Source organism: Octopus bimaculoides, chromosome 5 (assembly GCF_046866305.1).
Source record: "Octopus bimaculoides isolate indiv1 chromosome 5, ASM4686630v1, whole genome shotgun sequence".
Taxonomy (NCBI): Eukaryota; Metazoa; Mollusca; class Cephalopoda; order Octopoda; family Octopodidae; genus Octopus; species Octopus bimaculoides.
Window position 1 is genome coordinate 98,466,509 of NC_142932.1, and position 27,780 is coordinate 98,494,288.

At 34.7% G+C, this 27,780-nt stretch overlaps 2 protein-coding genes across 2 annotated transcripts in view; one reads left to right on the forward strand and one right to left on the reverse strand.

The window, feature by feature from the left end:
- LOC106867876 (uncharacterized) overlaps positions 1–4,109 on the reverse strand; it is a 20,812-nt gene extending 16,703 nt beyond the window's left edge. Inside the window, exon 1 of the mRNA XM_089352732.1 lies at positions 3,970–4,109. The gene's annotated coding sequence lies outside the window, so the exon portion shown is untranslated. The remainder of the gene's footprint in view (positions 1–3,969) is intronic.
- Positions 1–27,780, forward strand: part of LOC106867874 (uncharacterized) — a 217,265-nt gene that overhangs the window by 88,301 nt on the left and 101,184 nt on the right. The gene's annotated exons all lie outside the window — the stretch shown is intronic.

Sequence of the window (27,780 nt, forward strand, 5' to 3'; positions counted from 1 at the left end):
TACAGACTTTTAATCTCACCTTTTCTTTTTGAATTTACTCTATATTTCATTTATACTCTTTTCCAGTTATCTTTCCCGTCACATATCACACACATACATATCACACACATACATTCAAAACCACGTACTTACTCGTATGTAGATTTTTACTCTATACATCTATATAATTTTGGTAGGGATTGAAATGATAATTTTATTTCTAATGTAGTGTTGACATTTTAAACATTTGAAGTAAAGGTCTTGATTTTAGTCCTACCTAAATAATATAAAGTCCCCATGAAAACAAATTTTAAAATAATTTTGACACAACCTTCAGTGTTGAGACATTAGTGAATGTCTGTGTATTGATGTATGACAATAATAGAAGTATCCATAGAGTTTAGTATCATTAGAAACAGAAGAGATACTATAGAGAAATAGGGACTAAAACTCACATAATACAGTAACGCCTCAATATACAAGTTAATTTGTTCCCAGAGACTGCTTGTAAAGTGAAAACTTGTAAAGCAAAGCCATAATTTCCCATAGCAATGAAATTTTATGCTGTCATTTTACTCCATCGCTATATGCAGCTGTGTAGATGCATCAGAACCAGTGTTGCCACATGCACAAAATGGTTGTTTAACCTTTTTATATTTATTGTAAAATAAAGCTCTTAAACCCAGGGTCTTGTAAAGCAGGTCCTCGTAAGGTGAGGTATTACTGTACATAGCTTTTTAAAATAAATTAATTCACTATTTTGGCTTTAATAATCATCCTTAATCTGAAACTTAAGCATTTGAAACAAGAAGCAAACTTTTAACAATTATCAAAACTATTATCATAACATATGTAGAGATGCACAGCATAACAAGAATGCCTGGGATACTGTGTTCAAATCCTGCAGTAAATTGTTTATCACAGAAGTTCATGTCAAATGTTAATCTGTGACTGAAAAAATATACATAAAAAGGCTTTCTAGAAAATATAATTACCTTATTCTGGCAGCTGCTGAGATGCTATTTAGCAAATGAAGCTGTCATTTATATAACTTTAACTGGTAGATGATACTGCTTCAATAAAAATTGTTATATTTTACACACTGTATAGAGTAAACTACATCAAAGTGATATGTTTACTATTTGCTGATCAGGCAGTTTTACAGCATATTCTATCAGGATCAATGATCTGATTATTGAATTGGTAGATTATTATAGATGTTCTTTAGTAGGTGAGTTATATATTCAGTCATTTTACCCATATAATTGATCTAGTTATAATAGTGGTATAATTGCTTAACTAAAGAATCCAAAATAACTGTCTCTTATATTCTTCCGTGTTAACCAAGTTCTATTTATAATCTCATGACATCCATTCCCTTCCAAGATATGCAAAACCTCCTAATATTGACCATTGATATATCATCTTCGATATCTCGTGAAGTTAATTAGCAAATAAACTATATAGTCCATCTTATTGTGATTGTATATTCATTATTGTTAGAAATATTCTATTTTCTATTTGTTTACATATGCTAGGGTATTTGTTGGTGTTCACACAAGAATACAGACTTATTGGATTCATGTGTAGAGGTATCAAGTGTTGCAGAATGTTGCATGTTAGTAATTACATTATCAATATGTAATGGTGAATTAAATAACTCTATCTGATGGTTAACCAATTCAATGATGCTGTAATGTTCATTATCCATTGATAAATCATTTACTGATTTACTACAATCTACAATGTCACTTATCTGACATAGCCTTATCTAATAATAAATGAGTGTTATTGAGATTTTTTTCTACTACTTAGTCTTTAAAAAATACAGTAATCCCTTGACTACCGGGGGTGTTACGTTCCAAAACCCCCTGTGATAGGTGAAGATCTGCGAAGTAGAAACAGTACTGTACTGTATATTTTTTTAAATTATTTTTATAATTTCTATATATTTATTTTATAAATGCAATACAACACCATGGAGGAATCAACATAAGCTTAAATAATAAATTGTGATATGGTGAGGGATTACTGTATACCATCATTTTTATAAAAGTATTTTATGTATTATTTCTAGTTTAGGCACAAGGTCTGAAATTTGTGGAGAGGGGAATTTTTGATGCCATAAACACCAGTACTTGGCTGGTACTATATTTTAATCAACTTCGAAAGATGAAAGGTAAAATTAACCTCAGAATGTGAAGATCTGGAATAAATGTCACAAAGCATTTTTCCAACATTCTAATGATTCTTGAAATCCCTCATCCTTGTGTGTTATATATGGAAATTTAAAGCAGGATTTTTTGAATAAACTGTATATAGAAGCAGTAAGCTGGTAGATACTGTAGACTATTAGACTAATGCGTTTTTGTGTTTAATCATTTTTATGCCAGGAATTAAATTTGTATTTCATCTATCTTGGATGGATGAGCTAAGTGCCTGTGAAATATTGAGGTTGTTGTTGTTATAATCCTGATCAAATAGAGTTATGATTAAAAACGTTCCAGCTATGACCATCCTGATTTTTTTACCCTATTAATCTACTTTTAAGATATCCATTAAAACAAATATATTCATATTTTCTAAATATGCTCTGATATGTTCTGTGTGGTAAGAAGCTTGCTTCCCAACCACATGGTTCCAGGTTCAGTCACACTGTGTGGCACCTTAAGTCTTCTACTATAGCCTTGGAATGACCAAAGCCTTGTGAGTGGATTTGGTAGACAGAAACTGAAAGAAGCCCGTTGTGTGTGTATATATATATATATATATATATATATATATATATATATATATATATATATTTGTGTGTGTGTGTGTCTGCTTGTCCCCCACCATCACTTGACAACCAATATTCGTGTGTTTATGTCCCCATAATTTAGTGGTTTGGCAAGAGAGACCAATAGAATAAGTACTAGGCTTACAAAGGTCAATTTATTCGACTAAAGGCGGTGCTCCAGCATGGCTGCAGTCAAATGACTGAAACAAGTAAAAGAATATAGAATTGTTCACTCTATAGACACATGGTCTGCCACATGGTTTATGCTTCTAGTGAGTTTGTGCAATGGAATGTAGATATTTTAAATTTCCAAATGTATGTGTTGTTTATTTGAAGCAGGATATCAACTATTACTGCACATTTTGTGCAGTTTTATTTATTATCATGTTCATTGTAGTTATTCTAAATAAAATACTTAAAGTGTTGTTATTGACAGACTCCCATATTAAATTCTCATCTTCTTGGAAGGCATAAATAATTGTTATATATATATATTTATGATTTAAAGATTGAAAGGAATGTTGTTTCAGCCAGGGTTCAAAATGTGTGAATCATTAGCCCAAATGGTCAGCAGTCCAGATCTTTTCATTGTTGTACTGTGTGTCTGGAAAAAGAAAAGAAACTTAACTCTATCTGGTACAATCCACCTGCTGTGTGTGGTCACTCTGGTGAGGTACAGTCCATTGTTCTAAATTGTATGAGAGCCATGTAATTGACTGCCAGTTCATTAGATTTCAGAAATGAGAATACATATTGTGGTATGTATTGTTTTGTGAGGGTTAGGACTTATCAGGTTAACATGCTTTAAATATACATGTCTTATGGGAATGAACATTTATTTGGTTGAAGAACATTTTTAATTAAAACATTGTTTTTAATTAAAGCATTGTAAAATTTACAGAGAGTATAAAGAAAAAGTTTGCTGAAGATTTTAAAAGTATGATTTACATGCTATGCTGTACAATGAAGAGAACGATGTCTCTCACTGCAACATCTGTGAGATAAAACAAACTACAACATTATAAAAACAAACAAACAAGCAAACAAAACACTGTTTACTTTTAGTTTCAGATTAAGCAGATATTACCTCATATATGCATTAAATGTTGTTACATCACTGGATAAAATGTGAATGCTTGTGGTTGATTGCTGTGGAAAAAGTCTTTGTTTTAACTGAAGTTGAGTCTGATAATAAATAAAAAGTAACTTACTGATTGATGGTGGAGAGATTCTAAGATCAAACTGCAATAATTGTTACTTTTCTGTTGCAATATTGCAGCAACTTTCCTTTTTTCTCCTATATTATGTGGGAGCCTTTAATGAAAGTTTCAACGTAGCTGATATTTATATACATCTGCATCAGCATACGCCTTCAGTATGTATTACCTCAATTACATCCGCCTCCTCTATAAGTCTTGCAGACATGTGGTGATATATTTAATTTTCTCTTCATTTGTCCCCACCTCTTGTGACTACTTGCGCAATGACAAATAAGTTAATTTCTTTTGAACAATATCCAGCAACATTAACAGCAACAATTTCCAAGCTAGCCTTATCACAGTGATTGAAACAGTGCCAATCATATAATTCCCTCCTCTATACCTTCTGTCCCTCCTCTTTCTTTGGATGAAGCATCAATTGCTCTTCTTTTTCTCCTCCTGCACATTTATCTGTGATTTTTAATCTTCCTCCATCTTTCTCTCACTTCCCAAACACTTCCCACTTCTTACAATCCATTCCTTCCTCATATTTCTTCTACTCTATAGATATATAGATCATATGATTTTTACATCTTGTTTTTTTCTTGACTCACAACTTGTAATACTTGCAAAAGTTGCCTAGAGTCATTAAGATAAAAATTCAGGATTGTATTGTTTTTATTTGTGGTAACACACAATGTTTATATTAGGCACTTATATCCAAGCACCATGAACTTAAATATTTAATTTTACATGCTTAACCTAATATATGTACTAAAATAATTGTTGATGCACACTTAACTAAATTTATATACCTACATTGCTTATATACACATAGAAACACATGTACATATCCACTAATATCTAATGAATTTTTATATAGCCACATATTTATATAAACATATGCTCCTGTTTTAAAAAAATGATTTAAGAAGCAATAGTAATAAAAATTAGCATACTTTTATGTTTAATAATATCTAATGATTTGATATATGCAATAATCTATATGATACTGGTTTATAAGTATGTAAATATACAGTCTCCTTATTAGAAACTTGCAAATTTGAAAAGACACTCTAACAACATTTTTAAAATGAAAGAAAAATACTCTTCCTTAAGACTAAAACAGTAATTTAATATAAGATGCTTCCAATTAATTAATTTTCTGAGCATAGAAGCACTCATTCATGTTCCCCTTCTACTAAAATGCTTCCTCATACCTAGTTTAGAGTATGGGTAGTGTAAGTTCATCATCATCATCATCATCATCATTTAACATCAGTTTTCCATGCTGGCATGAGTTGGACGGGAAGCCAGGAGGCTGCACCAGGCTACAATCTGATCTGGCAGTGTTTCTACAGCTGGATGCCCTTCCTAACGCCAATCACTCCTAGAGTGTAGTGGGTGCTTTTTACATGCCACCGGCACAGGAGCCAGAGGGGGCTGGCATCAACCACATTTGGATGGTGCTTTTACATGCCACCAGCATGGGAGTCATTCTAGGCAGCGCCGGTATCAGCCACATTCGGATGGTGCTTTTTACATGCCATCAGCACAGGGAGCCAGACAGGCAGTGCTGGCATCAGCCACAGCTACAATTTCCATTTGATTGTGGTTTGATTTGATTTTAATGTTGATGATGTACTTGACTCAATTGGTCTCCTCAAGCAATGCATGTCACCCTATGATCCAAAGGTACTTTTTGAGTGGGCTGGTTATGCGACACTGGTGTGGGCTACAGCTGTGATCTCACTTTATTTGCCGGGTCCCCGCAGTCACAGCATATCTCCAGAGGTCTCAGTCTTTCGTCATTGTCTCTGTGAGGCCCAACGTTTGACGGTCATGCTTCACCACCTCATCCCATGTCTTCCTGGGTCTCCCTCTACCACGTGTTCCTTCCACTGTTCGGGATTGGCACTCCTTCACACAGCTCTGCTCATCCATCTGTAGCACATGACCATACCAGCGCAGACGTCTCTGTTGCACGCCACATCCGATGCTTCTTATGTCCAACATTTCTATCATTTTTGTGGCTGGAGATTTTAATGGTCATGTTGGACAGCAATCCAGTATCTTGATTAGTGTACACGGGGGCCACGGTATTGGTTCCTGAAATGAAGAGGGAACCAGGCTACTGGAGTTCTGTGATGCATGTAACTTTTTAATCTGCAACACCAACTAAGTTGTGATATATTATTGAGTAGTGATTCTGCAGAGTATGTGTTGTGTTATTTTATGAAGTGATAATTGTTTCAAGTTTTTGTTGTTTGAATTGTGCAGAGATGGTACTGCACAAGTTACCTTACTGAATTGAAAATGTTTTGTGTAGTGTGTGGGTTGTTGGCTGCACCTGCTTATGTTGATGCTCTTCTTTATCACTACTTACTGTTCCAGTTATTATTGGTACTGTTTTACTTTCTTACCCTACATTATTTCCACTTCAAGTTCCTTGAACTTTGATTGTGCCTCCAAACAACCTTTTGATCATGTTTTTCTGAATGTAGATATTTTCATTGTAATCCTTGATAATTATCCTTGGGCAGTTCACCCTAATCCCCATGTTAATTTGAGCCTATATGTTCTAGATAATTGTAGCCAAATTGTTGTTATGTACTGTACTTGGTTTTGTTTTTGTCCACTGGACATAGCTGTTGACACAACTATATCAAGGAATATACTGATTTTCACAAAAATGGTGTTATCAGATGTCCCACTGACTTATGTTAGCCACTTTTTCATTTTTCATAGTTATTTCTGACTAAGCATTGACCCTGTACACCAAACTTGTCATTTTTACTTTTAGTTCAGACCCTTATAGCTGTTGTCAGCTTTTACTCTTATCTATATCATCTTTGTTGAGTCAGTCAGTGCAGGGTATTGGCCATGAAGAGGTTTTTCTTCCTACTCTCTCTTTCTGTTGTTTTGTCCTTATCTAAATCTATTTCCTCCCCAGTGTAGTTAGTTTCTGGTTTGTTTGTTTCCTTATCTATAGAGAATTAACTTTTTGTTTCCTTCACATTAATTTGTTTCCATTTGCTTGCGTCTTGATATTTTTCTACCTCAGTTGTTGTTACTTTGTACTGGCTGTCAATTTGTACCATTCCTTTTGTTCTCTCTCTGTGAAGTAGCTATGTTGTATCTGCATCAACTTTAGGGTCGTAGCTTCAGAATACTATGAGATGTTTCTTAGTTTGTTTATTATCTAAACCAAGGCTCGTTAATCTGAGGCCTGCAGGCTGCATGCAGCCTACAGACTTTTATCGTGTGGTCCGCTTCATACTTTCTTGAAGTATTGTGTTTAATTTCAATTGATTGTGTAAAACATTTGTTTCAAAATAAATTTTAAATTTATAAGTGGCGATAAAGCAATAGCCTACAATTTTATCATTTTAAACAAACAAAAAGTATGAAAAATTCTCAATTCTGTAATTTGATTATTTGACTATTAGTGCATAAAGTGTACAAGCGGCCCTCAAAAAACTTCCTGTGATTAAAGTGGCCCACAATGTAAGTCGAGTTGGTCAGGCCTGATCTAAACTCATCATTCACCCGTAGGGTTTAGCCGCATTTAAGTGGCAAATATACTTCACATATATACTATCTTTATCTTATGATATTTACTTTGTTTTATATTATACTCATTTATTGTGCTTTTAATTATTAATTTTTCTATATGTGATAGTGGATTTTCATTGATGAGTTCTTGAAACTTGGTTCTTTTCCCTAAAACTATATATTTTTATATATTATAATCTATAAAGCTCAATTTAATTTTAATTTTTTATAAATTGATTTGAATTGAGTTTTTACCTGTAATTTTAGATTTTGTCCCTAATATTATTATATATATATATATACATACATACATTATATATATATATATATATATATATATATATATACACACATACATACATACATTATATACATACATATATATATATATATATATATATATATATATATAGCATAAAAGTGGATGGAAAGGAGGCATACACTATAAGTAATGTAATGCAAATAGAATCTGCAATATTTTCTCACCTACTGAGAAGCAAGAACTCCAGAAACATGAAATGGGGATGTAATATTACAACTCCTTTTTTGTGAGAACATACTACAACTGGGCCTCAGATCTAGTAAAACAAGCAATTTAAATAAACCCATAGAACATATACACCCTAAAATTATAAATATGTTGAAAAGAAACCTCAACAAAAATGAAATTAATCTTTTATTGAAAGGTTTCAAATTTACCCCTACACCTACTTCTAACCTCATGAACAGTTTGACTGGAACTTACGAGGTCAGGAGCCTCACCGGGTTCCATAGTCTGATTTTTGCTTGGTTACTACAGCTGGCTGCCCTACCTGATGCTTACTAATTTACAGAATGTACTAGGTGCTTTTTAAATGGCACCAACACACACACACATTCTCTCACACACATTCTCTCACACACATACACTTAAACACACACACACACATGTTTACCCTGCACTTGTAAGCGAAAGCAGGGTATTGTAATCACTTGTCTTTGTCTGTTTGTCTGTGCTTGCAAAATTACTGGAAAACAGCTGAACAGATTTTGACCACATTTGGCAGAAATACTCATCAGATGAGTGGCTCAAAGCGAACATTTGGTTTGATTATTTAAGAAAGGAAAAAATTTTTTAAAATCGAACTCACAAATTTCCCGATAAGCAAGTGGTCATACTATTTTGCTTACTTTCTTTTTCATATGAATCGACTTTCATCTGCATGTGTATAGATCATGGTGTATCTATGCGCGTAGACACAAGTAGGTACATACATACGCACATACATACATGCATACATACACAGATATGCAACTCTGTGTGTGGGTGCGTGTGTACAGTGATGGATTTGAGAGTTTCGTTTATTTACAAGTTGATTTCGTAATTTCACCAGAGTATAAATACTTATAATGATGATACTTAAAAAAAAAATTAATTCAGTTCAATTAAAAAGCATGGCTAAGACACACTATGATTTGTGAAAAAATTTATCTGCACGCAGGATATGCATTGCCCCTCTGATGCCTATTTTTTTTCATTAAAAAGTGAAATATTTAGAAAAGCTAAATGTGTTAAAAGAATTAAAGGGATATTTGGAGATGTGATTAGAAACTATTGAAAAATATCATATTTACCAACAATGTAGTTGGTTGCAGGAATCTCATTCACTAGTAAAACTAATTTTCAAGAAAGATGGTGGACATCTTTGCAGTCTATAGTTTACTATGATTACCACTTAATTCATAATTAACCCTACCACAAGAAAATAAGAGACCTCCAGCTTTGATTAATCATAAATCTGTTTGGAAAAAAAAAAAAAGAAGATTCCTAAAGTAGGGTAGAAATTGTAAAAGAGATAGTCTTTCATTTAACTTCTCTACTGATCCATGTGGAAGCGCAATGGCCCAGCGGTTTGGGCAGCAGACTCACAGTTGTAGGATCACGGTTTTGATTCCCAGACCGGGCGCTGTGAGTGTTTATTGAGTGAAAACACCTAAAGCTCCACGAGGCTCCAGCAGGGGGTGGTGGCAAACCCTGCTGTACTCTTTCACCACAACTTTCTCTCACTCTTGCTTCCTGTTTCTCTTGTACCTGTATTTCAAAGGGCCAGCTTTGTCACATTCAGTGTTACACTGAATCCCCCTGAGAACTACGTATGTCTGTGGAGTGCTCAGCCACTTGCACATTAATTTCACAAGCAGGCTGTTCTGTTGATCAGATCAACTGGAACCCTCGTCGTCATAACCGACGGAGTGCCATGTGTATTGATCGGTCAAGAGGTTTGAGAAAAGTGCAGTATAATTCACATATTTTTCTCAGTTAATTGGAACTTGCTATTGCTAAGTAACTCTGTCAGATTTGTTCAAGTAGATCTATTAAGTAAAAGAAGCTGATCAAAGAATTGTTCATTAGTGTTCTATCAGTTACCATCCTACTACAGTTTAAAGCTTGGTGTAGGATGAGTTTCATCAAACTGACTTACTCTTATATAATCTATTAAGACCAAGTATTTATTAGAATCTCACTGAATTTTGAAACTCTCTAATTCACTATCACTACCATCATGTACCATTGTAAGGTCCTAAAATGAGTATTTTTCCTTTCAGTGTAGTGATGTTGTTATCTTTATAGATTTTTTTCCTTACTTGAGTTGGTGATTATGGAGAAAGGAGATGACAGGCAGGAGTATTCAAAATTATTTTTCATGGCTTAATTGTTCTTAAAGAATGCTTGAATCGATTGTGATTCACAACCCCTGTATTTAGTTTCTTTTACAATGTGCAGTACCTTGTTTTAATTGTTCTCACTGGAAAATAGACCTCTCTTTCAATTTATGTATTATTATAGACTTAAGATAATGCTTACTTTAGCAATTTGACAAAATGTGGTGAATATACAGAAACATTGTCACCATTTTAATGTCCACTTTTCCATGCTCATATGAGTTAGACAGAAGTTCTTGAGGCAGGTTTTCTACAGCTAGATGCCCTTCCTGCCAAAAACCTTCACCTCTTGTCACGTAAGGCAATATTTCCACATTGCTAGACATACTTTCATGGAAGAATGGAAATAAAGGATATGGTTTCTACGATGACAGTGCTTGTTTGTAACAGCCATGTGAAATCAAGACAAAGAGATAGCAATGCGCACACACACACACACACACACACACACACACACACACACACACACACACACACACACACACACACACACACACACACACACACACACACACACACACACACACACACACACACACACACACACACACACACACACACACACACACACTGAGCTTCTCTCATATTCTGTCTACCAACTTCACTTGTAAGGCTTCGGTTGTTGCTCCAGGCCTATAGAAGAAAAAATGCTTAATAAGATGCCACTCAGTGGGACTGAATTTGAAACCATGCAGTTGAGAAGCAAGCTTCTTAACCACACAGCCATGCCTGCTCCTATTCACTCAGAAACATGTGAAAAAAATAAAACTAAAAAGATTATATTTTTATCATAAAAATATAATCTATGAAATGCTGAATTTGCAGAAAAGGAGAAGGTAGAAATTCCAACAAGTGTGCTCAGTGTAAACTAATGGACACACAAAAGGTGTTGTGGAATCAGAGGCAGACTAATGGGGAAGGTAGATTTTATTTGTGGTAAATTCTCAAGTGTAGCAAACACTAGGAGCACATGTGAAATAAATTCTCTCAAAATATTTTGCCAATTCCTTCAAATCAGAGAATTATTAAAGTTTCTGCAACCTAGTTAGTAGTGGAGGTGGGTGCTTTGAAAGATAGTAGCCAGAAGAACAGATTAGAGGAAGTTCAGGGTGCTACTGTCTCTACTGGTAACAAACAGTTTCTGTATGGTGCTTGTGTATAAAATGTCATGCTGCATGGTAGTGGGCAAGGCAGAAGACTGCATATGTGTATGGAAGATAACAGTTACATGAAGAAGTGTGGAATGCTTAAAGTGGATGGAACCTGTAGAAGAGGGAGTCCCAGGAAGACTTGGGATGATGGAGTGAAGACTGATTTCAGTATGCTGAGCATCTTGGAGGAGGTGTCAAGTGGATATGATGGTTGGCAACATTTACTGCTGGAGAGGATCTATCCAACCATACAAGTATAGTGAAAAGAATGTTGAAATAGTGATGGTACTGAAGGTTGGGAGGTCTAATATATCTTTATTTCGGGTCTCTCACCCAATATATCCCCATTGAGTCTGTATCTGCTGCCTGATCCACTTACCTATCTATCATTCATCTCAACCACTCATCTCTCTCCCTCTCATTTCTTTCTCACTCATCCTTCTAGCATCCCTTTTACTGTCACTCATCTTGGTCTTTCACTTCACTGTCAGTCATTTTGCTGTCAATCATCTCTCTTTCTCTCATTCATCTATCGCTCATCTCTATCCTAATTCTTTTTTCTATTCACTGTACTGTATAACAATGAATCTCTCCTTTTCACTGCACTATACTATCCATTAAGCACACACACACATACACTCTACCCCCACACATGTATATACATACAGGGATTTTTATTTTAGACAGAAATCTAAATTGTTACTTTCTGTATTTAGTCTACTGATACTGCCATTGTTGTGATCTTATTCTTAAGTATCAACAAGAAAACCAATAAAGTGGTGCTTTTGACTGAAAATATCCTTAGTATTTATACTACCAAAGTTGCACAGATGCTCCCTTGTCACTCTCACTATCATAAATGTAATGAACTAGCGATTGTCTTTTGGATGTTATTCAGCACAAAATGTGATAAATAAGCAAGCTCCTGGTTTTACAACCATCATATTAGTCAGACACAGTTTTATAGATCTGTTGTAAATTTATTTTTATGTAGAAATGGGAAATGCAACAATTATGTGTCACTGTAAGAATCAATAGAAATACAGAGTTATCCAATGTTGGCAGTTACTTAATAGTTCTAATTTCTCCCATATACCTCATCAAAGGTTATACCTGGAGTCCAATGAAAAATTTAGTTTTGATTTTTAAAGAATAAGATGTTCATTTGACATTGATATCTACTTGATGGTACCACAAATGCATTATCTCATGATGCTACTTTAGCGCTGGCAATCAATAATGCTAAATTCTTGTCAATATTTTCATGGTTCCTTTTCCAAGTTCCTCGAGCCAGTGTTATTCCAATACAACAGAATGTAAAAATTATTAACTACCTGCTGAAATAAGGCTTCATATTTTGATTAGAACTGAAAATATTACAAAAAACATTGTTTTATTGACTGTTATTAAATATTATATTTCAGTCATCACAATCAGATATCATTTGCTGTCAGCAAGTTGAATAACTTGAATACCATCTGAATCTTTTTTCTGTTGTCCTTATATATTCACCATTGTAATTATTGGGTTTCTACTTGCACTTTTCCCATTCATTTTTGCCTTCTATTAACAATTTACTGTAATCCATATTTTGTAATTAAGCATTCAAAATAATAATTACCTATAATAATTACTGAACTATTCATCATAAAACAACAATATTTTTACATGTAAGATGCCACTATGAAAGGTTGCTCAATAAAGAGAATGAATGGGAGAAAGAGAGTCTACCAAATGTAGACCCAACAGAGGGACCAGCTATCCTAATTGACAGTACCTTGGTAGATAAAGCAATCAAGAGTATGAAGACAGTCTAAGTCTCAGACAACTTCGTCTATGAGCCTCTGAAATGTGCTGGCTGAATTCTGTAAACCAAATGGCATAGTTAGGAATTCGAAGGTGCCAAATGTAGTGGTTACGACAGTCTTTGGAATATCCTCTGGATTTACAGGAATCTGATGGTATGCCTTAACCGAGTCCAGTTTGGTGAATACTCTGCAGTTGTGGAGACATGACACAAAATCCTGAATGTAAGGTATTGGGGACCTGTCTGACACCATGAAGGAGTTTAATCTCCTGTAGCCACCAGTGGGCCGCCAGTTCCCAGAACGCTTTAGAACTATATACAAGGGTGACACCCAGGGGCTATTAGAGGGGTGGATGATGCCCAACTGGAGCATGTGGTTAAATTCCGTCTTGGTCACCTGTAGCTTCTCTGAGGAGAGGCAGCAAGAGTGAGAGAAAAACTGGAGCACCTTTAGTTTTGATGAAATGGGTGGTGGTGTGAGTTGGAGCAGCAGTAAAAATATTTAGATTAGTCGGCTCTGGATATGAGTTTAAGAGTGCATGGTATGAGTCATCTGTGGCAGCAATGAAAGAGACTGGACTAACTGCAGTGGTTAGTGGCCTTTTACCTGGGACAGAAAGTTCTATGGTCGCATCCCATAAGTGCTGATTGCACATGTCCACAAGCTAATGGAAGTGGTGCAAAACATCTGCACCTGATATTGGGTAAGAGAGATCTGCAACTGTGAAAATCCACTTGAAGTCATGTCGCAGATCTAAATCCAACGAACGAGATATCTGGCCGAAAGTTGGAATCGGTGAATGGTTCACTGCCTGTAGAGTCACTGGGGATAACAGCAGTTTATCCATGAAGAGTTTTAATGGTCAGATACTGCAGGCAGTATCTGTATCTACAAGGCAGCGGGCATGGGATAGCCAGTCTGTTATGAAAAATGCACAGTTGCCCGCTGGCTGCTGCAGAGAATGTGTTGCGCTCAGTTCTCTGGCTGGTCATTTTCCTGGTGAGAAAAAGTATAGGGTTGGGTACATTTTTGTGCTGAAGCTCCAAATTTGGCATGGTACCAGCATATAGATGAATGAGCAGTGGATAAGTGACGGTGAGGAGAGAAGGAGCAATCAAAAGAACGCAGTCTGGGTGAGCGTGGCCTGGAAGTGTGAAGGAGTTGCCCTCCTCTCATTAATTCAGCTATTGCCTTTAGGATAGCAGCCAAAACAAGGTCCTTATCAGGGGAAACTGACACTGCTGGTGGGTGTGCAGAGGTATGCAGTGGTACTGGGGTCGGCTTGGTGGTGTATACTCTGTGATTCTGTCGGCGGCGGAGGCTATTGGCTCGATGGGAGTCATCTCCACCATAGAGGCTTGGACATTAGAGGACAACCAGGAAAATAAAAGTTGTTTCAATAAATCACTATCAGCAGGTGCATTTTGGGCCAATTCCTTCATGCGGTGCAGAAATTGCAAGGGTTTACAGTCACCCAAGTGCACAAATACTTCCTTGTTACTCTTGTTATATTACATGCAGTGATAAACCTGTAACCTAAGATCGTATTGTTCACAGTATGAAATATAAATAAGATCCTAGTTTTATGGCAATAGTAAGACGCAGAGAAAATTTTATTGAGCAATTGTAAATATATTATTTTGTAGAAATGTGAAATATGAAAAGGATGCATCATTAGTAATTTTTTTTTACAAGATCAGTTAAGATTCCACTCTGCCATAGATTCATGAAGCTTAGTTCTCAACTAGATTTAGCTTCATTTTTCGTTTAGATTCCTTGAGTTCACAAATGATAGGACAGGATTTAACATTGATATTCTTTTTTATTCTTTTACTTGTTTCAGTCATTTGATTGCAGCCAAGGTTGTTTAGTTGAAGAAATCAACCCCAGGACTGATTCTTTGTAAGCCTAGTACTTATTCTATCAGTCTATTTTACCGAACTGCTAAGTTACAGGAACGTAAGCACACCAACATTGGTTGTCAAGCAATCATGGGGGGGTCAAACACAGACACACACACACACAATGGGTTTTTCATTCAATTTTTGTCTACCAAACCCACTCGCAAGGCTTTGGTTGGCCCCAGGCTGTAGTAAAAGACACTTGCCCAAGGTGCCATGCAGTGAGACTGAACCCAGAACCATGTGATTGTGAAACAAGCCTCTTACCACACAGCTATGCTCATGCTTATATGCAAATTTGTTTTAATGTAGTTGTAGAATGTCTTATAACTTAATCTGAAGATTTTGGGGATAGTATCACCTCTATTACAACTGAAGACAACAATTAGCTGGTTATTCAAATACTACTTCATATTGTATTTTGGTAATAACTAAAAATATCACAAATAGATGTGCATGTGCACCCACATGCATATGCATACATATGCCCACCCACTCACACATGCACATGCATGCATGCACACACACACACACAGATTTTATTAACCCTCATTAAATAAATATTATATTGTATAATTCTGAAATGTTTAGCATGAAATAAGAAAATTATTTTCATGTGTTCTTATGTTTTATTACTTTCATTTGGAAAAATTTTCTTCAGAAACCACTGCTAGTTTATAATACTTCAGAAGATTAAAGAAAATGAAGAGAACTTAAGTCTCTTTATAAAAATATATCTTGGCTATCTAATCATTTTGGTTTACAGTTTCAAAGACACTACCACTATTGTTGACTTCCACATATATCAATTTATCACTTGAAATTTTTTTTATTCTTCATTTCTCATTTGCTTTTTTTCGTTTCTTGTCTTTCACTTTATTTCTATTAGTATGTAACAAAGTTGACTTCTGAAGATGGTTGTAGATTTTAGTGATTGAATGTTCTGGTAATAAAACCTATACAATAACTAAAACACAAATGTGGTTAATAGATAATGCAATTATTCACACAAACAGATGTTTTTGTTGTTATTTTTGTAATACTAGTAACTATAAATTGCCATGTTAGCTTCTTGAGTCAGCAACACTTTGTAGTGAATACCATATGTTGTTATATTGATAGTGCTTCAAATGTAAATCCACAAATTGGTAGTTTACTTCTACTGACAACCATCTAACAGGCTAAGATCAACAGATATATCTACATCACCACTTTTTAGACTAGTCAACTAGTAGCTTCTCAAATCTGTGAAAGATGACTCTGCAATTTCTTGTTGAACAACCTGCTCAGATGATTTGTCTATCATGATCAAATGTTTGTACTGTACATGAGCTCACTCCCTCCATTAAATTGACATTGCCTCTATGAGGCATGGTGTGTCAGACATCAGATATTGAAATAATTGCAGAACAAGGTGAAATGAAGTGTTTTGCTCAAGAATACACAGTACACTGCCTGATCCAGGAATCAAAACCATGATCTCACAATCATGAGCATGACACCCTAACTGCTTGACCAGACACCCTAACTGCTTGACCAGACACCCTCACATAGTTGGTAGTATTGTCATGGTAGGCACATTAGTGCCTGCTATGACAATTAATCTGTCTACATAATTTTCTTTTGGATCAATCAACTTATGCAGCAGCTTGTTTATTGGTCTAGATCAGTGGTTCCCAAAGTGGATGGTATTGCTCCCCTAGAGGTGGTGGAAAGTTCTAAGGGAACATTGAAGAAAAGTGGGGTGATAATGGGGTAGCAATTCATGTAAAAAGTTGGGTGATAATGGGGTAATGATTCATGTAAAAACAACAAAATAATGGATTCATTAGTTTAAGTTTTATTTGTGAAATACAGTTGCTTTGAATTTGCTTCAGAAAGAGGTCTATATTTGTGATGGTTAGTTGGGGTGGGGGAGCTAGGAATGTGGCCATTGATATGAAGGGAGCAGCAGCCTGAAAAAGTTTGGGAACCACTGGTCTAGATTATCTGGTATCAACAAAAGTGCCACTCAGCTCATACATTGGCCCATTAATCTGCACTAGTGTCAACAGATATTTCTGTCATCACATTTCAGGCTTATTAGTACATCCACTTCATCAATAAATGTGCCTGCACCCATCAGTAACTCAGACTGATATTGCACTAACAAACATCACTGTTAAGATGGAGTATTGTAAAGGAGTTTACTAACTGGAATTGTTGGTAGTCTTCAGTGGGCATGCTGCTCAGCCCAATTCAGACATGTGGAAGCAAGTCTCTGTGTACAGGTCAACATAATGAATGTATCAGTAGTCAGTGTTTCTGGTAGCTCTTATCACAGTGGTAATCACAACAGGCATAGAAGTAACAGACAGCAGACTATGCAGTATCAAAACATAGCAACATTGTGCAGCAGACCATCAATTCAAATACAGTTTTTACCTCCAACTAACAGAGCAGTAACTGAGCTTACATAAGAACTACTATAAGCCCACCTGGCTACCTTGTGTTAACAGCTTAGATATATGGCCTTTTTACAACCACCAGCTTCCACCCCGAGTGTGCTGAACTTTTCTACTAGAATGTCTTCTGCACTGTTTGCAGACACTCTTTTTCTCTCTCTGACACACATACACACATGTGTATGTGTATGATATATGAATATATATATACCAGAGTAAGCATATAAATGTGAAATAAGGTTGGAAAAAATAGTACTCGAATACCAGAGGTAGAGTAATATGCTTTATTAAAAAGCAGCAAAAATATCACAAAAACTGTTACTCAGAATTTCATGTTCCCGTTCGTCGGACAATTTTGTTTAGAATGGAGCAAGATAAAAATTATATGCAGAAATACAAATACTTTGATAGATACACATTTGAAAATGGTTTTGTTTCATTGGTCCTTTCAACAAACGATCTTTTCAGTAACCAGTTGCATGAAATAACAAATTGCGGTTTAAAATCATATTATTATAAAAATCGAAGAAAACCTTAAATCAAAAACAGCTTATAAAGAAGGAAAAAGTCCTGAATACTCAGGGTAAATAATTAGCTGCAAAAATAATAATAAATTAATAAATTAAAAGACATATGTTTCACACTAGATTACATATACATTTAGCAATATATACACATACCAAATAATATACATATATATACACTAAACATACAGACGTTGGTACACGGCTACATACATATACAGAGATATAGAGGTAAAATATAACTATATACAAATGCATATATATGTATGCATGCACACATACGCATGCATACAAAATCTTTTGGTGTATGCTTATACAAGTTAGTTGTTACAGGCGAAAGAAAGAAAAGGGAAAAATCAGATAATAACAAGTGATGGTAAGAGAAAGAAAAAAGGGAAAAAGAAGTAGAGAGAGAAAGGGAAAAAATAGATAGAGGTAGAGAGAGTGAAATGATTCAAATAAGGGTATAACAAAAGTTAAATACTTCGTTCAGCTTGCGAAATGTACACATATAAAAATGCACATATAAAATTACATGTATATCTACATAAATACAAGCATACACACATATAGACACACATACAAATATGCAAATAAATATGTACGCAAATATATGCCCACATATATAAATGTGGACACACACATACACACACACACATACACACACACACACACACACACACACACATATGTATATACACATACACACACACATATATAGTATTTAAAATTGGTCATTCCAAGCATAGAGTTTGTACAAACTCTATGCTTGGAATGACCAATTTTAAATATTATTGGAACTTACACACAAGGCACAGGAAACTTATATGTATACCATTCTGCTTAAATAATGGAACTGCAGATACAATATCCCTGCATATATCACGTCTGCTTTCATTCCTCCACTTCACTCTCTATTTCATATCTTCTCTAGAATAACTATTGCTTAACCATTTTCTCGCACTGTCTCCGATGAAGGGATATATAAGATATCCCGGAAACAGCTGTAAGACCTTCTCTTTATAAATGCTCTGAAATCTTTCACAGCCTTGGATGTTTATCTCATTCTGTTAATCACACACACACACACACGCACGCGCACGCACACACACACACACACACACACACACACACACACACACACACACACACACACACACACACTAGTAAGTATATTATGCTGTGAAAGCACTTTTGCACATAACTGTGAAGCCTTTTGTTGATTATATACATTATTAAGGCCTACAGCTTAATCTCTTAGTAACCTATGACAAAGGATGATGCTCTTCAACATCAGCATCATCATTATCATTTAATGTCCACTTTTCCATGTTTCATGGGTCAGACGGAATTTGTTGAAACAGATTTTCTATGGCTTGATGGCCTTCTTGTTGCCAACCCCCAACTGTTTCCATGCAAAGTAATATTCCCATAGCCAAACATATATTTCACAGAAGACTGAAAATGAACAACATGCTGATGTACACCCATCACATGATGTCAAGACAAGGGCATATATGTATGTATGTATATACACACACACACACACACACACAATCAGCTTTTAGTTTCCATTCACTAGATCCACTCACAAGGCTTTGATTTGTCAGGGGCTATAGTAGAAGACATTTGCACAAGATACCTCACAGTGGGACTGAACCTAAAACCACATGGTCAGGAAGCAAACTTTTTAACCCTGCAGCTATGTCAGCACATTCATATGCAATATAACATGAATCAATAATACCTTAGCTTTACAGCCACTGTAGGAATAAGACAAACTTTTATAGAGCTATGGTAACTTTATTTTATGCAAAAATATTAGATTCAAGCGTGTATCATTTGAGGAAATAGGAGAAACACAGAGATATTGGCAATTCTTTAAGAATTTGCATTTTTAATCAATGTTTCTTATTAGGGAATGGATCTGATACTTCAAAATTTTCATTACATGGATCCACGAACTTTTGCTCATTCTCTTGTTTGAAAACTTGCCTTTGAATTCGTAAGGGATGAGATGGTATTCTGCGTTGATATCCATTTGATTGACTCATAAATGCATAGTTTTGAGATTCAACAGCAGGATTTCCTACAACTTCTGAAAATTCTGCCGACAATGTCACTCCAATAAAACAGAAGACAACAATTATTAGCTGGTTGCTCAAATACTGCTTCATGTTGTATTTTGGTAAGAACTGGAAAGATCACAAAAGAAATGTATGTATTTTACTGACTATCATTAAATAACTATTACATTATATCATTCTAAATTATTCAACCAGAAAGATAAAAATTTATTCATGTTCTGTTGTATATGTTTTTATTAACATAACATTTCATGTCAAAAGCTTGCTTTCTGCTATTAGGATATGAAGAGAACATATTACATGACATATTTTATGGTTATTGTTATAAATTGCTATGTGAATACCTTCCAAAGCAATATTTCTTCACTTAACATGGATATGAAGTTGAAGTGTAAGATATTTAATAGAAATGAATGTTTAATGAGAAGTCTTGTCTTAATGCAAGACGGGAAACATAAAAAGAGTAAAAAGCAATAAAAATTGATAATGAAGAGAAAACTAATGGTTTTAGCAAAGTGACTTTGAATAGCATTCTTTCCTTGCATCAGAAAACAAAGAAAAGAATTGATACTACTGTCACATCAATGATTGCCATCAATATTGGTATCTTTACTTCAAATATTCATGCTGGCATTTGTTAAAAATAAAAGTATATATGTTTGTGTTTTTATCATCTCTTATGTATTGGCAACCAGCGAGTACTTTCACCTATATATTACTGCTGTCATCTCTACTTCCAACATTTCTGTTGAGAAATTAAAAGCCCTATACACTGGCAGAACCACTGATCTTTGTGACTTTCAAATGAGACCATTTGCTGTAGGAATATCACTTACCTTTTTAAAATTAGGCATATATATGCTATACATATGTTGCATTCAATAAATTCCTTCAACCACAGTCCCTACATTGATTGCTATTGTTCTGGAATTCGAAGATTGCTTATCTATTACTCTGATGTTCATATTAACAGCTTCCTAGACCAACTTTAGCAGTTGAAATAGAAAGATGACAGAGAGAGACAACAGTGTGTCTGTGGGCTAGAGGCTGGAGTTTATATGTTAGTGACTATGCAATCAATTAGGCAGTCCTTTTTCTGAATGCAGTCAGGAATGTATGTGTGCAGCAGCAGCAGTAGCATCCCAATGTGAGAGTAACACTTCATCATGGTCTTCACTTGTACTTTGTAAAAGCATCGACAGTTGTTAGTGGCTAAAGTATCTTCTGGTCCTGAGAAGAAGGGGCAATTATTGGGATGTCATCTTAGCAATGTTAATAACGTGTTTTGGTTAGGAGAGATACTTAGAAATAGAGAAGTTAAACTTTTGGAACAATTGTAAGAATTCTAGCTGCACACTGTTCATGATTGCTTTGATGTTTGGCTGTTTTAATATGGACATTTTACTTGTATGTGTGTGTGTGTGTGCGTGTGTGCACATATGTGTATGCATGTGTGTCTATTGGTTTATGTTTTACTCTGTACTCTATTCCTTTATGTGTACTATCACAGATACAAACACTTAAACACATATGTATATTAATGCTGGAGAATATATTGATATATATATCAGGGATTAGTATTCATTTATCAGATCCTAAAGCTTCACCAAGTCTATGTGTTTTCTCATGGAGATTGTCATATTTACATGGCATATTATGACTGTGATGGCTCTGCATAGCAATTTCTCTTCTACTAAACTTTTGCAGGTCAGATATTCAGTCAGATTTTATCAATACATTGACTGTAGCAATTTAACTGAAGTTGCTTTTGTTTGTTGCAGTGTGTACATTTTTTCTGCATATGTGACAGAATTTGTATTTGTTGAATTTATAAAGGTTTAATAGTGTTGCCCACAAGTTAACAGGGAAAATTTCCAATATCATCTCATGTTTGGCTTCATACACATTCTTTTAAGCAGTTGAAAGATCTTAGATTATTACAGATGCAATCATCTGACCTTGCTACATCACTATGAAAGCAGTTTGTTGTGCTATATAAAAGACCTTTGCCCAAGGTACCATGCTATGAAACTGAAACAAAAACCATGTAATTGGGAAACTAACTTCTTCACCACACAGCCATTATTTACTTAATTTTCATTGAGCTATACAAATTACTGATGCACACGCACACACACACATACACACACACAATATATATATATATATATATATAATTTCCATAACTTATTAAAAATGAACTAAATTATATTTAGAAATTATTAATTGGGGAAACTGAATGAACATATAACTGTTATGTAATAAAACATAAAATTACTTTTTCATTACATATTTTAAACAAAGATATATTTTATTTTATAAGAATTTTATAAACTTACAAGAGAGTGTAAAATTATTCTTTTTTGGAAGAGTGGATCTTGAAGTACATAAAGCTATAAATAATAGCATGTAAATATTGTGTTGGAAAACCCTTTTGGATAGAACACCTGTCATATCTACAGGATATACGGATTCAAGTTCCATGGGCAGCCTTTGACTTCTGTCCAAAAGTGTTTGTCAACTGAATGTTTACATGCAATTTGTTTATGGCTTTATGTGTTGCAAGATCTACTGCCCCACTCAAAGAAAAAATATATATTTGTAATTTAGATAATGTTAAGCTATAAAATGAGATAGTCACATAATCTAGAATCTCCATTTACTGAATTTGTTTTTCTATTTTCTTTCCATTTTCAGACTAGCTAAACATTACCTCATTTTTGTTTGTTTTTTTATTGTTTTGTTGTTACATCACTGAATAAAATGTAGATGTTTGTGATGAATTGCTGTGAAAAAATGTTTCCTTTAACTGAAGTTGAATTCAGATATAAATAAAAGTTAACTTACTGATTTTGGCTGCAGATGGAAAGATGCTTAGATCAAACTACAGAGATTTGTTATTTTTCTGTTTCTATACCTTTTCTAATATTGCAGTGATCTTTCTCTTTCCTACTAGATTGTGTGGTAGCTTTTAATGAAGGTCCCAACATAGTTGATTTTTATATACATCTGTACAAGCATACTCCTTCCTTATAGAATAGTGCTACTATTTAATCCACCCCCTGCAGTTCATTTTAGTGTATTTTTATGTCCATTTTACCATGCTAGTACAGCAAGATATTTTGATTTAATCTTCATTTATCCCCACCTCTTGTCATTACTTGTCTATTTATTTACACAGGTTACACTCTTTATTGAATAGAAACCTACAATGTATTTAGTTGATTTTATAGCTTAAATTGACTAAAAAAGACTTTATTTTTTTTTCTCATACCTTCAATAACATTTTATGATAGCAAAAGCATTTAAATATTTTATTCGTGTCATGAAAACAATAAAGTTTTTTAATCAAGCAACAAAATCATAAAAACAAATTATAGGTTTCGAATATCTAAATACTTAGAAATATATCATGTCTTGTTGAAAGTCATGTTAAGCACGTGAATTTTGGTAGTGGTCACCTTTATTTTATATGTGGTGGAAGTTTCCTTAAAGTTACATATTATTTATACAATATGGGCATAGAAAGTATTTTCTTGGAGATAAATGAAGTTAGATGTCAGGTATCTCTAAGCTCTTGAAATTTTTCCTTAGTTGACTTCCTCTATATTAAGATTATTAAACTGTTTTTAAATAACATGATGCTGCAGTAAGTTTTCTATGAGATGGATTATGAAAAATATTTGTGAAATGCTCTGCCCATAAAACCTTCAATATTACTGATAAAAGTAGATCCATCTTTGGAATGGAGAAGACTGATAGTTGAATGACAAGAAGCAAATATTTGTTTCAACAAATTGTACTCTTTTATCAAAGTTCACTTAAATATTCACAGATATATTCAGCCACCATGCATTTTCAGTACCCTCAGTTCTCTCTGTAAAGTTATTTTTGGTGTTTCAGTAATTCTTCTGGCTGAAAATGTTCCTTTCAAGACAAATTTAAATTGAACAATTTCTGGCATAATTTTTGCCTGATGCCTAGAAGCTCAGATATTTGTGAATTGTTTTCATAGAATCAATATTTGTGTCTGTGTGCCCCGAATTCCATGAAAAGCTACAGGTGGGACTTAGAATTTCCCAACATTCAGCCATTTGGACCTTCATGTTATTCATTATAAATGTTTTCCTAACAAACAGATTCAGCTTTACCAGTTCTATGATGCTAGCCCCATGCAAAATTTTAATGCTACAGAGAACACAAGTGTTGTGGTTACATATGGCAGTCAATAAAATGGCCTTGATTCAGCTGAGTGTTTCTCCAGATAACTTTATACCTGAGTTTTAAGTTGAAGAGTGTTTTTATCTACACAAGACCTAGCTTATAACATAGTTATAGTAAATGTAAATTGGTACTATCCATTTTCCCTATGCTGAGTTGTCCCAAATTAGACCATGTGTTGCAGTCACAACCTACCCTGGCATTAAAGTCACCATGTAGGATTATCTTTTTGCCAATCACTGTGGGAAAAATGGCATTGCTATAATTTTCTAGAAAAGAAGGAGAATTTTTCCTTGTGAATGAAGAGTTGGTGCAAACACAGAGAATAAAGGTACCTACAAGACACTAGCAAGCAGAGTTGATCTAGCCTATCAGCTGAGTTCTTCCTGACCACATCACAAATGGCATCCTCTTGTTCCTCATCTGTTGGCTTGCAGAAAAGAAACTGTAGTCACAATCCATTTCAGTTAACTAACAACATTCTCCTGACAATCATATCTCAAAAAAGGCAGCAATATTAGTGATGCTCTGCTACAACAAAAACAGTGTGGTGCTCAGATCTGCTGGATTATTCATCTTCTAGCAGGGCTCACACATTCTAGTATCACATCTGTTGATGTGTACTTTGCTTATTTGTTCTTGCATTTTACATTTGTTGCTCCTGTTAAACTAATAGCTGTTACTCACAGTCATGGTGAGCTGACCAGCTTGTATAACAGCAGTGTTTGGGGCACCTTTTTTAGTCTTTACACTAGTAATTGAGTGAGAAGTGCCCTTCTTAAATAAGGTTTCTCAGTTATAAGGGATTCTACATAATTCTTCTGATTGCCAAGATTGGAGAAAAATGTTAAGAGAAATCCTGTTCATACCTAATGGGCAGGTTTTTGACCATGCTTATAACTCATTAAGCCTGCATACATCACCACACACTTATCACCTAAAAACTTTAACAGACCAGTTTCAATAAAACTGGTTACTTTCTTTTCCTCATAAAATACTTTGATACTGGATAATGCTAGTTTTGAAAGACATAATATACTGTGGTGTTTGGAAACACCAGCACCTTATAGAGATTATAGACACTTGTACAATACAAGTACCACTCTCTAAGTATCAGCTACCATGTTCCAGTGACAAGAAATGATCAAGATGATTGGTGGCACTATCAACTGGAGGTTTTATATTAGAGTTTCCTTCTCCTAATCTTTGCCAACTATGGCAACCAACAAAATCGTGAGGGTTTAAAATTTGGAATTTTCTATCTCTTAGCTGAATGTTCTGGGTAGAACTAGGGATCCATCACTTCCAAGTGGTCCTTAAACCTCACTCATTTACCATCTCATGTCACCATAGTTTGTTATTTGATAGTTGTTGACATTTTCCTGAATTCTTCTACCTTATGACAGGTCATGTATTTCTCCTGCTTGATTTCTAGTGAATCCTCCTCACTAGGCATTCCTGACAGGGGAGCATGTTTAGTCACTGACCACCCAGCCAGGAATACAGGTTATACTGGATCATATGTTACCAGCAGCACAGATTTGTGACTGTGCATACAAAGACACACACATATACAAATGGGTACATGGATATTAACAGAAGACAGTTAACAAAGGGCAGTGAACCAACTCTGACAGAAAATGTGGTAAGGTTGGCACAGACATATTTGGTGAGCAAAGTCACATGTGGCTGTGTATAAGAGAAACAATGTTTCCAGTCCAATAAAAAAAATAAATAATTTGTAAAAAGATACAGGAAAACATGGGGAGAAGCAGAGCAAAGGAAAAAAGAAATTAAAATGTTTTTGTCTTCTTGTTAATATTTTCTATCTTGAGTATGGAATGTAAACACTGCATATGTAAAGGAAATCAACTTCACAAAAAATTCAATCAAAGAAGAGCCAAGTTGCATGTGGATACAAGTCATTTTCTGATGTAAACAGTGAATTAATGTGTTGTGTTTTTAGAAATGATTGAGTTATTAAGTTAGATTTTTCCAAGTTTTTTTAATTTGATTTTATGATGACATCAGTATGTATTTGTACATATATATGTGTATGTGTGTGCTGTGTATACTGTATGAATTTGTATGTGTGTTTATTTAATATATTTGTATCATAAAAATTATTGTCATCATCATCATTATCATTTAAACTCTGTTTTCCATGCTGGCATGGGTTGGACAGTTTAGCAGGAGCTGACTAACTGAAGAGCTGCCCAGGTTCCAGTTGTCTGTTTTGGCATGGTTTCTATGGCTGGACAATGTGGCATATAAGCTATAAAATCAGCAAAGTGGAAATTTTTGTGTACATTGCAGTGTTTTGTTGGTTTTATAACTTGAATTGTTTAAAAAGAATTCTTTTATAATACCAATAAAATAGTTGATCAAATGTTATTTAAATGTTATACAATGTTTCAGAATGAAACTAACGAGAAATCCTCATCTGCTAGCTACTATTTGCGTTTGCATTGGTACAATGACATGTCGCATGTTCCATCAGCAGTATCTTTTTAAGTCCATCAGAATTTGAGGCACTTTTGCTCTCCATCAGTCATCACTAAGGTTTTGAACAATGCTTGTCTTGTCTTGTCATGGGTCTTTACTCAGCATGATGATCCCATGCTGGAAACTTTCCAAGTGTGTCTCACAAGGCATAAAAAAGCTGTAGCTCTCTTCCTGTAATCTTGTTGGAAGATATTATGTTAAATTTAGAACTTCCTTGTTCGAATTGACTCAAGATATTCCTTCAAATTTATGAGATAAAGTAAGTACCATTAACACACTGTGATAATCATATAAAGCTAAATAGAAAGTGTGTTTGTAGCTGGATTTTTATTTCAAGTTATAGTTCTTTCTACTTCACGTTATATAACTAATGATTTTAGAAAAGGATGACTGTCACATCTCACATTTTTCATTGTTTCTTTCGCTTCATGAAATCAAGTGAGCTGATATCACATTGTTGAATACCATTGATTATGAAATGTCAAGCATATAATAAAAGAACAACAAGCTTTTAAAAGCCATTTTCCTTACTAAAGCAGGATCTAACTCTGTGGATCCATGACAATCTCTTCCATTTCACTCTATACTTTATATCTCCTCTCTTTCATTATCTTCAGCCCTGTCTTTCTTGGTCTTCTCCTCCCTCTACTTCTCTCTACATTTATTTTCACTAATTCTCTTAACCAATCATCCTGCCATGCCATCCAATTTTCTTCACAGTATCCACCACTGGCTTTATTATCTTTCTCTGTAATTCATTTTCTCTCTCTCTCTCTCTCTCTCTCTCTCTCTCTCTCTCTCTCTCTCTCTCTCACTCTCTCTCCCCCCCCTCTCTCTCTTCTGCTGATCCATTCTCATTTCCATTTTTTCTTGGTTACTTCATGCTTATTACTTATCTCACACACCTATAAATCATAGCACTTC